General features: G+C 40.4%; 1 non-coding gene across 1 annotated transcript; it reads left to right on the forward strand.

Moving 5' to 3' along the window:
* The first annotated feature begins 11138 nt into the window (after positions 1-11138).
* On the forward strand, positions 11139-11244 carry LOC122030672. The gene has a single exon (XR_006125536.1). It is a non-coding gene; the product is annotated as a small nucleolar RNA R71 (small nucleolar RNA).
* Positions 11245-14188: the final 2944 nt, after the last annotated feature.

The following is a 14188-nucleotide window of genomic DNA, read 5'->3' on the forward strand; positions in this document are numbered from 1 at the left end:
ATACATACCCAAATTGAAATTCTTTACACCATTGTTTGATGCTAACAATCATGCTTGAACAGGAATTACCTGAACATCTGTGCACTCATACACAGGTCTTCTTTGGGCTAGGTAGCTTTCACCCACAAGCTTTGCTAGCAGGAGCCTTGAAGGATATAGTGTCTATCTTAATCCAATGTCCTACCTAACTTCATTTTGGAAAGTCATCTCCATGTGGTTTCACTGCAAGTGAATCCCTTGGCAGGAGGACAATGATAGTACAGTTCCTATGTCCTTTGTGTCGGGTTGTAAGATCATGGACCCAATGGTAGACAAGAATAGAATTTAAATCTTATCACCGAAGTAATTATACCAAGCTCATAAAGAATCTTTTGTGATTGTTTTCTCATCGAAGTAAATGCACAGGAACTTTGCAAGCAGAAAAATGCATAATGGGAGACCTGCTAACTCTACTGCCACATGATCAACAAAATATTACATCATATCAAAAATATTCTCCTACCAATGTGGTGGCTGCGGTAGTGGCAAGGTATCAACCAATTAGGTCTTGCAAGCGACTAGCGTCGTGTGTAACAGCCACCGTGCGATTAGGTCACACGAATGACCTCGATCACATAAGTAGGACGCAACTGGTGTTGCGCGTTCTAGAACAGAGAAGAAGGCTGGAAAAGAAGCAAATGAGATACCTGAGCTTAAGCTTATTCGGTGGATCGTGGAAAGAATGCCGGAGACGAAGATCGCGTGCACCTTAAGCCGGAGGGTTGCGCGCCTTAGAGTTGTGCGTGATTTGGAGCCCGAGAAGAATATCGCTTTCCCCTTAAGTCAGAGCCATGCCTCTCTTAATCCGTGCTTGATTTGGGACCGGAGAAGTAGATCGCGCGCACGCCGGAGGAGAAATCGTGTGCGGTGCAGCCGAAGAAGAAATCGCCGTGTGCGCCGACGAAGAAGAAAACGCGCGAGTTCAGGATTTGGGAGAGAAACGCACAAAATAGGGTTTAGGCTTTCTTTATTACTTAAAATAAAATAAATTTATAATTACTTAATAATTTATTTCTCATATTATAAACAGATTTATTTCTATTTATAACAACTTTAAACAAATTTACCAACAAAAATAAGTTTCGTATCAAGTTTTGTTATTAATTCGTATTTATTTTTGTTTATAAAAATTAATTTATAAATTTTGTTTCTAATTTATTTTAAAATCTGTTTTAAATTTTTTTTCCTATATTATTTTTTTTAAAGTTAAACGAAATAATAATTTCGTAGCAAATTCGTTTATAATTTATTAAAATTTAAAACAGATTTTTGTTCCGTTTTAAAATTTTGTTTCTGATACCCTATTTTCTTGTAGTGCATGTTAAGCCACATCGATGCATCTCCGATGACACTTGGCCAACAAACCTAACCTTCTTAACCTTGGACACCTTGTCCTAGGTTAATTTAACCTTACTTTTAAATGGGTTTCCCTTTCCATTTATTGACTTCTCCTTGCTATAGTCATATGCAACCCTAGCATATGACTTTCCCTTAGCCTTGGAGAACTCTCCCTTGCCATGATCATTTGCAACCTTAGCATATGATCCCTCCTTGGCCTTAGAGGGACTAGATCGGTATTCCAAACCCGATCTATCATTGTTGGGTCTTTGACTACCCAACACCATACCTAAACCCTTAGATCCAACATTAAATCTTTCTAGGATTTCTCCAACTTATCAAGCTTTGCCTTCAAAGCTTGATTTTCCCTTTCTAGGTTCCTAACCCTAGAATCAACATGTCCACCATGGACATTCATAGACCTACCTTTTCTAGGCATGTGCCTCCCCTTCTTGGGATTAATGCCTTGGGTTTTCTTAGGTCTACCATTTCTAGATTTATCATGAATAGATACCTTAGGGTTATGATCTATAATTACCCTATTCCTATCATGATATTTGAAACCAAAATTTTGCATGGGTAAATAATAAGAATTATTTCTAGCATGCATGGGGGAATTTAAATTTGACTTCAAATTTAAATTAGCGTTTACCTTACCCTTTACCTTTGGAGCTCCCCCTTGACATGAGCCTCCATTCTTCCTCCACTTCTTCTCCTCCTTCCCCAAATGTGCCAACTTCTTGAGCTCTTTATTCTTTGGGCATTTGGTGTGGTAATGACCCATTTCTCCACACGTGAAGCATCTAATGTGCTTCTTCTCCTTCTTCTTCCTACAACTCAAATTAGACTCCAAATGAATTGAATTGAGTTTAGGAGATACCTCTCTCTTACCCAATGGACACATACTCTTGTAGTGTCCTTTTTCATTGCAACAGAAGCAAATTATGTTGTTCTTTGACTTCACTTCGGTGGAGGTGCTTGTTATGTTGACTTCCAAGACTTCTTCTTCTTCACTTGTCTTGGAATCTTCTTCAATTCTTGAGGATGTAGATGATACCTCATCTTTCTTTTCCTCCTCGGATATTGAGTGTGACTGAACTTTCGTTTGCTCCACCTCCTCCTCTTGAGCTACAAAGCCCAACCCCTTGGGCTCCACATCCGATTGTTCCTTCTTCTCCTCTTGGACCACTTCATTACTTTCTTCGGATTTTTCTTCTTCTTGTGTAGGCAAGAATTCCTCCCATGGAAATTTCTTCACTTTGCTCCATAATTCATGGGCATTCTCATATTTACCTACACGACTCATAATATCATTAGGCAACATATCAATTAAAATTGATATTACATTTGAATTTGCCTTTGATCGTGAGATTTGCTCCTCCGTCCAATGTCGTGGTCGGAGCTTCTTCCTTTTCTTGTCTTTCGAGACTTCAAACGGCTCTTTGACCACCATCATGGTGTCCCAATCCATGTTGAAGAAGACCTCCATCTTCATCATCCAAAATGTGATGTCCCATAAGCCTCCGCCTTCAAACATTGGCGGTTCAATCAAGCCGGTCATCTTGTGCTTCCTTGGCGGTTAGTCCAACATAGAGCGTCCTCACTCTGATACCACTTGTTGGGGATCGATTGACCATCTTGAAGGGGAGTTGGATAGACGACACCCCCAAATCACTCGCTTCTCCTACGATGTTGGCTCGCGCAGCGGAATACAAACAAAACAAACAAGCTAAAGGATAAAACTAAGAAAAGAAATGCAAACCGCAAACACGATCGTTTAACGTGGTTCGGAGATTAGGGCTCCTACTCCACGATTGTCCGTAAGGTGGACGATCCCTATCCGTCGGTGGATTAGCCCCCGACAAACTCCGGCTAGCTCAAACCTCCTCGTGGGTGGAGAAATCTCGCCACAAACTCACCAAGATCTCTTGGACACAAGGGAAACCTTTGAGCACTGGTAGACTACTAATTATACTTTAACCAAGTCCAATTTTGTCAGAGATAATCAAGCTTCCAAGCCTTGGTTATATAGGCCGCGGGTTGAAAACCCCGCCTACCAGTTGACTGCCAAAACATGCAATCGACTGCCCTCTATGGAAATTCGACTGTTACATCCCAACGGCTCGATACCAGTCGACTGCTAAAACTAGCAGTCGACTGATCCACACTGACTGAACGAACCGAAGTATTCTGTTCACACCCAGTCGATTGCTAAAACATGCAGTCAACTGCTACAGTATTGCTACAGTAACGCTACAGTGACGCTACATTACTGCTACAATAACGCTACAGTAAAACCCTAAACCTAGGATTTTATTCCGAGTACAATCTCTCGTGCACTCGTACCCTCACCCTTATGACTCACTTGACGCTTCTTTGCAGCCTTGACATCTTGCCTTCAAACTTACTTCCTTTGGCTCTCGTCCCTCAGATGCATTCAACTCCGCGGCTCACCCCCAATGTCATCCTTCGCGTATGCCTCGAAGTCTCTTCCCTCGGCCCTTGTCCTCGTTGCCTTGTCCACGGTCCCTCGGATGCTCCATCCTTCACCGGACCCGAATCCATCAACCTGAGTCACATGTGTATCATGCATACCTGCACACTCACATACACATATCAAATAACGAGGGTGAACCTAACTTAAACCCTTTGCCCAAACACCAAAACACATGGTCGCACGGACCATTGGGATTGCTCTAACAATCTCCCCCTTTTTGATGTTTGGCAATACGTTTAAGTTAGGGAAAACATAATAGCAAAATAATATGTTAAAACAAATGAACTTATGTTGCCAAGACTACACACTTGGACTTACACCGCCGAATGGACTTACGTTGCCAAGGCTACACACTTGGACTTACACTGCCGAATCAAAAACAATGCAACATGCATTGGAACCTATCCCAAGGCTCCCCCTACACCTGAGCTCCCCATTGAGCTAGGATTTCCCAACAGGGATATTTAAGAACCTATCACAAGGCTCCCCCTACGCAAAAACACTAAGGTTTTTGTTCGCTCTCCGCAAGTATACGGAAATGTCGTAAGTAATATAAAAGATTATCGTATCCACAGGGACTGGAGTAAGCACTAGAAATGTCTCAATGCGAATTAGCTAAACAACTATCCAATCGTTTCAAAAGCAAAGTAAAGGTAAACAAATCTAATCTTAAAGATCAACAAACAAGAGTTTAGTGTTTTGGGTTATGATAAAGGGAGATTCTAGGAGTTTCGATTTCTTTGTAAGATTTCTTGAATGTAAATGGTTCACCAATTCTTATCCCTCAATTGCCAAACATGTAGAAAGTTGCCGGTTCCCTCTTGCAATAGACAACCGGCTAAGGACTGAGAAATGTATCTAAATAGGATTAATTAGACATGAACCTACGTTGTCCTTACACAGAAGCGCACCTATTACTATGCCTTCCTCGGATATCAACATAGAAGCCCACAACTTATTAATCTATCAAGATACAAGAAGCTAATCATAAAATCCATCCTACTCTCTTGAATGTTCCTATTTCCTCTTCAAGATTATCTCTCAAACGTCCTTACACGGGCTTGCACCTGTCACGTGGATCCCTCGGATGATCAAGTGAGAGTTTATCTTTACAAAGTCCATAAGAAATCCAAACAATTAATCAAGAATGAGAATTAAGCACAAATCACCATTAATCATTCAAGATCTAATTGATACAAGCAAGATAATGTCATTGAAACAAGAAAATGGCAAATCCATAAGAGATTACATCAATCCATCATACAAATACTCCCTTAATCCTAGAATACAAGATCTACTCCATGAATCGAGGAAGAATACCCAAAGAAATAGAGATTACAAGCATTTCTTGAATCCCCAATCCAAGAAAACAAGAAGAGGGGGAAAGAGAAAACTTATCTACAAAGAAGCCTTGTCTTCGGATCCAATCCTCGCTCCGGAGTCGAAATCGTCGAGATCTCCCTTAGAATCGCCCAGAAATCCTCCCAAGAATGGGAGGAAACCACCAAATCTTGCCTTCTCCCAAAGGGGGAGAGATCCCCTTTCAATTCATGAAGAAGGGTTTAAATAGAGGAGGGAATCGGGCGCCACACGGTCCCGTGACACGGTCGTGTGTGATTCACACGGCCATATCCAGTTCCCTCTCTGCCAAAGCTGCACGGCCGTGTGACTCCACACGGCCATAACCCTTCTGCTCTCTGGAAATGCTACACGGCCGTGTGGAGCACATGGCCACAGCCTGCTTGGTCTCTGCAAACCTCACACGGCCGTGTAGATCCACACGGCCATGTAAGGCTTCTGCTCTGGTTGGCTTCAAATCTTGACACGGCCGTGCGAGATTCACACGACCATGTCATCTTCCTCTTCTGTTGGTGCCAAACTCCATACGGCCCGAGCTCCATACCAGTGCAGGGCCGTGTGAGGTACACGGCCCGGTGCTTTCTCCCTTTGTTTCCTCCAATGCATGCCTAAAGATGTAGATTCTTCACCAAATCGACTCCTGTGTACAGAAAATGCACAAAAAGCAGATCTCCGAACCAAAAGAGTAAATATGCTAAAAGGAAAGCTGGAAGTATAAAAATGCATAGATCAAGCATGCTCAAAATATGTAAATGTGCGTAAAAACATGCATAAAAGAGTATATAATCTACGCACATCACACCCCCAGACTTAAACCTTTGCTTGTCCTCAAGCAAAATGCTGCAGTCTAAATTCATATGTTCTACAACACATTCATAAAACCCAGTGCACTTTCCTAACTCTATCAAAAAGTTTCATCAACAAGCATGATCATGGAAACAAGTAAAGTATGGTTCAAGCATAAGAATCTTGTGCGCAGTGTAAAAGTAACTCAACACCCTTCAAGTTTCAATCCATGTCCTAGTCAAGTCGTCATCAAATTTGAATTCCTAATGTTTCCAGTGAAAGACAAGTAACCAGTGATAGACACTTACTCACCATTCACTTGGTTCATATTTCTCAACTAACCCAAGGTCTCAAAGGTGTGCTCAATCTCAAGAGAAGCTAAACAGTCATTTCCCCAGTAACCTAACTCGGTCTCAAAGGGGTGACTTGCTAGATTCCACTCATGACAACTGTTTTTTATATCCCTTATTATTCTTTTATTTATTTATTTTTTTATTTATTTTTTTATAAGTGTTTGCATTGTGCAAAACTTATTCACAAATGTACTTTTAGCACACATGTTGGGATATTTTGATTTTTCCAAATGAGCTTTAATGATTTGAGCCTCATCCAGTAACCAAAATGAAAGTTGAGAAATCACCATGGAAACCAAGTACTAAGCAAACAAGATGAATCATGACTATTTCAATGACATCAACTATTCAAGCGTCAAGCACAAGTGTAGTGAAGATAAAATCCTTAAGGTTGAACCAAAACTAAAACTCATCATCATAAGATTCTTAGCTTATTAATGCTTCCCAAGATAGAAAAAAGAACTACACAAAGTTTACTACTAGCATCATTCGAACATCATGAATCAAGACAATAATCGTGCTAACATTTCACTTGAATCCAAGAAAGCATATAAGTGAAGATTTGATGTTCTCAAAATTTTTTTTTTTTGCCATGATTATTTCAAAAACAAGCACAAGCAAAATAAAGCAACAAGCAATGAAAATAAGAACCAACATGAAAAACTAACAAAAACAAAAAACTGAAAACCAAACTAAACAATACATGACACCCCCCCAGACTTAAACTTTTCATCGTCCCGATGAAATCAGTATGGTGGAGGAGGTGGAGGTGGACGAGGGAAAGGAGGTCTACGACGTGGTTGGCCAATAGGAAAACTAGGAAAACCTGGAATCTCACCCAAGGATCTATGATACTCATATAAAGCATCTACTTGTTGGCTAGTAAGCGTCATACTCTGCATAAAATCTCTCATCCTAGCCTAATCAGTATCATAATCCTGCACAAACTCAGCCACTTGACCTTGAAAATTCCTCGTAAACTGAAAATGATTTTGTACCTCCCTAAACTGATCATCAGATAAAGAGAAGCGCCCCTCCAACATTTTTCGTTGGGAATCTTGCTTCTCATGAAGTGATTCTAAAGACGTACGAAAATCTGAAAAATCAAACCTAGAAGATCCCGTGCCATATGCAAAAGAATGCCTAGCGGGCTCCATAAAGCTAGAAGGCTGCGCGTGTCCAGATGACGAGGGCTCATGATGTGACTCAGTGTCTCCAGGTATAGAAGGGTTATCCTCAAAATCTAACTCAGAAATCACCCAATTAGCCGGGTTACGAATAGTAGTTCGTTCAGGAAAAGGAAGGGGTAAAGGAGAACCACTCCTCCTAGGAAACGCGAAACCATTCTCATCCCGAACGATCATTTTCATAGCAAGACATGTATCAATGTCAATCATGTCATTACCATGAATTATTTCCAACCCATCAACATCAAGATTTAAATTATAAGCTATTCGGGTAATCAAACCACCAAAAACAATCGATCCCGATGATGCCCTAGCCGATCTCAATAAGGTTTGAACAAAATGAAAGCCAGAGTCAAATTCAACCTTATAAAGCATAGCCCATAAAGCATAAAGCTCTATCTTTTTAACCACCCCATCACTCTCTCCCCTACCAAAAATAGTTTTACTCATGACTCTATGTAGATACCTAAAGATGGGGTTTTGCATATGGGAGGCCTTAGCTCTTGAAGGCTCATAAGGTTGATCTAACCCAGTTATTGCATTCCAAAAATGATTCCAATTAAACCTTGGATCAAACCTACGAGGGCTACCGGTGGTTATTCCAAAACAAGAATTAAAGTCCCTAAAGGCCCATAGAAATTCTTGATTCATTAATCTAAAAGAGATTTTTCCAGAATAATCATCTTCATTAGTAAAATGGACATCCAATGAACTTAAAAATTCCAAAACAAGACGAGGATATGTAGGCAAATGCGTGTACATAATATCACTCCAATCCAAAAACTCAATCATCAAATCTACATCTTTCCTAATTCCAAGCATATCAAGAACAGTTGGGTCCATATATCTAGTACACACTATCTTTCTATTGACAAGAATTGCAAATCTAGTTACTTGATCATCATTTCTAAACACAATATTGAATTCATTGTCATTACCTTCGTTGCATGAAGTCCTTTTGCCTTTGCCCTTCACTGGTTGTTTTCCTTTGTCCCTTGATGGCTCCTTCTCTTTGTCTCCACTAGATCCACCACCTCCTTTGCGAAGTCTCTTCAAAATATTAGACATCTTGATGAGTTTTAATAGGGGAAGAATTATCGAGAGTTGTGGAACTCAAAGAACAAAACTTCAAAGAACAAAAGATCTTAGGTTAAGAGAACAAAAAGTCCAAGTCTTAGAGAGGAGGAGAATCGGATCTAAGAGATCTTGAGAGATTAGAGAGGAGTTTTTAAGAAATTGGGAGAGAAAGATATGTTTTGGAGAGTCGGGGGTGTGCGGAACACGGCCAAGATCTGGCCGTGTGAGGTAGGAAGAAGACTTTAATAGTTCTCCTACACGGGTCGTGTAGATCTACACGGCCTCCACATCTTTCCTCTCGGGATTCTTTGCACGGGCCGTGTAGATCCACACAGCCTCCCCCTCTTCCTTCTCTGGATTCCTCGCACGGCCGTATCGGGGACACGGCCTCTCCATCCTTCCTCTCGGGATTCTTTACACGGCCGTGTTTTAGACACGGCCTAGATCCTTTTCTCCTCGGAAGATGCTACACGGCCGTGTCTGGATGACACAGCCTAAGCACTTCCCTTCTCTGCAACTTTTGCCTGGCCGTGTATAGCACACGGCCGAGCTCCGTTTTGCACCTAACCTGAAAACAAAAATCAAAAGAATGCATCAAACTAAAAAAAAAAATTTAGATGCAGATCAAAACTAACTAAAAGAACCCTTGGGTTGCCTCCCAAGAAGCGCTTGTTTAAGGTCTTTAGCTCGACCAAACTTTATCATTCGCTTCTTTTCCTCGCCCTTGGAGGATAGATATACTTTTCGTTTTTGTTGGGAGATCTTCTCCCAACATCTTCCACCACATTGTCTCCTTCATTTGGTGGCCTTCCATGGGGATGGAAATTCCATCCCTCAAGTTTATAAATGCTTGACCTGCTACAAGCATTTAAAAGAGACGAGACATGGTTAGAGATATTAGATAAATCATATTCCAACTTTTCCTTACCAATTACCAAAGAAAGCTTATGATTTTTGACATCAATTATAGCTCCAGCTGTAACAAGGAAAGGTCTTCCTAATATGATAGGAATCCTAGGGTCCTCTTCCATGTCCAACACGACAAAATCCGTGGGAATAACATTCCCATCCACCTCTACTGGCACATCTTCTATAATACCCAAAGGGTACCTGCAAGAATGATCGGCAAGTTGAAGTGCCATAGTAGTAAGTTTAATGTTTTTGAGACCTAATTTATTACAAATTGAATAAGGAATGAGGCTAACACTCGCCCCCAAATCACAGAAAGCTTTTTCAAAAAATCCTTTTCCTATGTTGCAAGGGATATAAAAGCTCCCTGGGTCCTTCAGTTTTGGAGAAGTGTTCTTCTCAAAAATAGCACTACATTCCTCACTAAGCGCAATGGTCTCGACCTCTCCTCTTCTTCTCTTGTTTGACATGAGATCCTTCAGGAATTTGGCAAATCTAGGCATTTGTAGAATAGCATCGATAAGAGGTACCTCTACACAAATTTCCTTAACTTTTTCTAGAAACTTGCCAAATTCTTTATCTTTCTTGAGCATTGTAAGTCTTTGAGGAAAAGGGACAGCTTTGCTCTGATGGTTCAGTGGAAGAGTTTCTTCAACCTCAATGGTACTCTCCTCATTAGCTTGAATCTGATTTGGTATAGGAGGAGAAAGCTCTTCTTCTTTTTGTATCCCTTTTGAAGCAGTCACTTGGGAGTCTCCCAAGGTCCGTCCGCTCCTAAGCTCAATCCTATTGCAATGCTCCATAGGATTCACATCAGGTTTTCCTGGAAGTTGTCCTGGTGCTCTGGATGATGAGGAAGCGAGTTGGGCAATTTGACTATCCTGGATCTTTTGATGCTTTTCAGAATTATCCATTCTCTGAATGAGCTTTGCTATATCTTGCTTCATTTCATTTTGACTTGAGATAATTTCTTCAAGCATCTTTTCAACATTTGACTTTGGTAAGCCTTGAGAAGATAGATGTTGAAAATTTTGTTGCCCGGCTTGAAAATTTGGTCTTGCCCCCATAGATGGTCCTTGATCTTGATTGTTTCTGTAAGAAAAATATGGATGACTCTTCCATCCAGGGTTATAAGTATTTGAGTATGAGTTGTTCTGCCTTTGATTGTAACTCATGATTGCATCACATTGTTCAAGTTGATTGATTTGTGCAGTGATAGCTCCCAATGGACATGAGTCATTTGAATGCTCTGAACTCCCACATACTTCACAAGATGTACTAATAGCATTGACCATATTAGCACTAGTCCCCATATTGTCAAATTTCTTTGTAAGAGCGTCCAATTTTGCAGACAAAAGAGTGACTGCATCTACATCAAACTTCCCTGATGCTTTAATTGTTGGGTTTACAGAGGAATAGCCACCACTTCTTTTATTTGCCCATTGATGATGATTTTGTGCTACACTTTCAATGATTTCTTCGGCTTCATCTAAGCTTTTGTTCATAAGTGCCCCTCCAGCAGCTGAATCAAGGGACACTTTGGTATGATAATTGATACCATTATAAAAAGTATGCAACACTAACCATCTTTCCAACCCATGATGTGGGCATTGTCTGAGCATACTATTATATCTATCCCATGCTTCAAAAAGAGATTCTGAGTCAGTTTGCTTGAAGCTTGCAATTAAATTTCTCATATGAGCTGTTTTGCTTAGTGGATAGAACTTATCAAGAAACTGTTGCTCACACTGCTCCCAAGTGGTGATGCTATTAGGGGCCAAAGAATTCAGCCATTGCTTTGCCCTATCTCTTAGAGAAAACCCAAATAACAATAATCTAACTGCATCTGAAGGAACTCCATTCATTTTCATGGTACCACATATTTCATAAAAGACCTCTAAGTGTTAATTAGGGTCCTCATGAGGTCCTCCACCAAATTGGTTCTGCTGCACCATAGATATGATTGCGGGTTTGATCTCAAAGTTATTAGCTTCCACTGAAGGTCTTGAAATACTAGATCGAAAACCTCTCGCATAGGGTGCTGCATAATCCTTAAGTGGTCTATTTGCCATGTTCAAATGTTCCTGTTCTTCAATTTGCCTTTGCAGAATTCTTCTTTTATGGAAAGTTCTATCAATCTCAGGGTCAAAAGGAAAGAATTCCCCTGCAAAGTTAGATCTTCGCATACACAAGAACAAAATAGCAGATGGCAATTCGACACAAAAAGAAAAATAGAAGGATCAAAAATGCAAAATTGAATTTGTACAAAAAGAATTAACAAGAAGTGAAAGTTATACAAGAAAGTAAAAACAGAAATCTACTGATTAGTTACAACTATGCAATATGAAAGGAAAACAAATGTTATGTTTAGTCTAACTCAATTGATAATTCCTAATGTTATAGCGCAGTCCCCGGCAACGACGCCAAAAACTTGTTCGCTCTCCGCAAGTATACGGAAATGTCGCAAGTAATATAAAAGATTATCGTATCCACAGGGACTGGAATAAGCACTAGAAATGTCTCAATGCGAATTAGCTAAACAACTATCCAATCGTTTCAAAAGCAAAGTAAAGGTAAAAAAATCTAATCTTAAAGATCAACAAACAAGAGTTTAATGTTTTGGGTTATGATAAAGGGAGATTCTAGGAGTTTCGGTTTCTTTATAAAATTTCTTGAATGTAAATGGTTCACCAATTCTTATCCCTCAATTGCCAAACATGTAGAAAGTTGCCGGTTCCCTCTTGCAATAGACAACCGGCTAAGGACTGAGAAATGTATCTAAATAGGATTAATTAGACATGAACCTACGTTATCCTTACACAGAAGCGCACCTATTACTATGCCTTCCTCGGATATCAACATAGAAGCCCACAACTTATTAATCTATCAAGATACAAGAAGCTAATCATAAAATCCATCCTACTCTCTTGAATGTTCCTATTTCCTCTTCAAGATTATCTCTCAAACGTCCTTACACGGGCTTGTACCTGTCACGTGGATCCCTCGGATGATCAAGTGAGAGTTTATCTTTACAAAGTCCATAAGAAATCCAAACAATTAATCAAGAATGAGAATTAAGCACAAATCACCATTAATCATTCAAGATCTAATTGATACAAGCAAGATAATGTCATTGAAACAAAAAAAATGGCAAATCCATAAGAGATTACATCAATCCATCATACAAATACTCCCTTAATCCTAGAATACAAGATCTACTCCATGAATCGAGGAAGAATACCCAAAGAAATAGAGATTACAAGCATTTCTTGAATCCCCAATCCAAGAAAACAAGAAGAGGGGGAAAGAGAAAACTTATCTACAAAGAAGCCTTGTCTTCGGATCCAATCCTCGCTCCGGAGTCGAAATCGTCGAGATCTCCCTTAGAATCGCCCAGAAATCCTCCCAAGAATGGGAGGAAACCACCAAATCTTGCCTTCTCCCAAAGGGGGAGAGATCCCCTTTCAATTCATGAAGAAGGGTTTAAATAGAGGAGGGAATCGGGCGCCACACGGTCCCGTGACACGGCCGTATGTGATTCACACGGCCATGTCCAGTTCCCTCTCTGCCAAAGCTGCACGGCCGTGTGACTCCACACGGCCATAACCCTTCTGCTCTCTGGAAATGCTACACGGCCGTGTGGTGCACACGGCCACAGCCTGCTTGGTCTCTGCAAACCTCACACGGCCGTGTAGATCCACACGGCCATGTAAGGCTTCTGCTCTGGTTGGCTTCAAATCTTGACACGGCCGTGCGAGATTCACACGGCCATGTCATCTTCCTCTTCTGTTGGTGCCAAACTCCACACGGCCCGAGCTCCATACCAGTGCAGGGCCGTGTGAGGTACACGGCCCGGTGCTTTCTCCCTTTGTTTCCTCCAATGCATGCCTAAAGATGTAGATTCTTCACCAAATCGACTCCTGTGTACAGAAAATGCACAAAAAGCAGATCTCCGAACCAAAAGAGTAAATATGCTAAAAGGAAAGCTGGAAGTATAAAAATGCATAGATCAAGCATGCTCAAAATATGTAAATGTGCGTAAAAACATGCATAAAAGAGTATATAATCTACGCACATCAGTTTTCCCAACTAAATCTTACTTCTCCCCCTTTGCCTAACATCCAAAAAGCTTTTCAACAATATCCCAATTGTTGAAAACTTATCATCCAACTGACCCTAAACTCATGTATTTATCCCCCATGGATCCCATACATCTAAACGAGCTGACCCGGTCAAAATCCAGTGCTGAAAACACTTTCAGACTAGTATCAGTCAACTGCAAGAAGTACCAGTCGACTGACTCCATGAAAACGAGCTTACAAAGACATTCTGTGCTCAAATCCATTGTTACCAGTCGACTACTACATTATTCATGCAAAAATCAGTATTTTCTGACCAACTTCAGAAATGCGCCAGAAATTCCACAGACCTCCAAAAATTCTCAAATTTTGTGGAGAGGTTTATTTTATCAATGTATACTTGGAAAAAATATATATAAAAATATATTTATCACAAATTCCAATATTGACATAAAACACAAAACCAGCTAAAAAGTTCAATTGAACCTTGACCTGAAGTCCTAGTTTTGGCTTTCTCTTGATGTATTTGCCCATACTAACCCACAATGCATCCTTAGCATTGGT

This window comes from Zingiber officinale, chromosome 10B (assembly GCF_018446385.1).
Source record: "Zingiber officinale cultivar Zhangliang chromosome 10B, Zo_v1.1, whole genome shotgun sequence".
In the NCBI taxonomy this organism is placed as follows: Eukaryota; Viridiplantae; Streptophyta; class Magnoliopsida; order Zingiberales; family Zingiberaceae; genus Zingiber; species Zingiber officinale.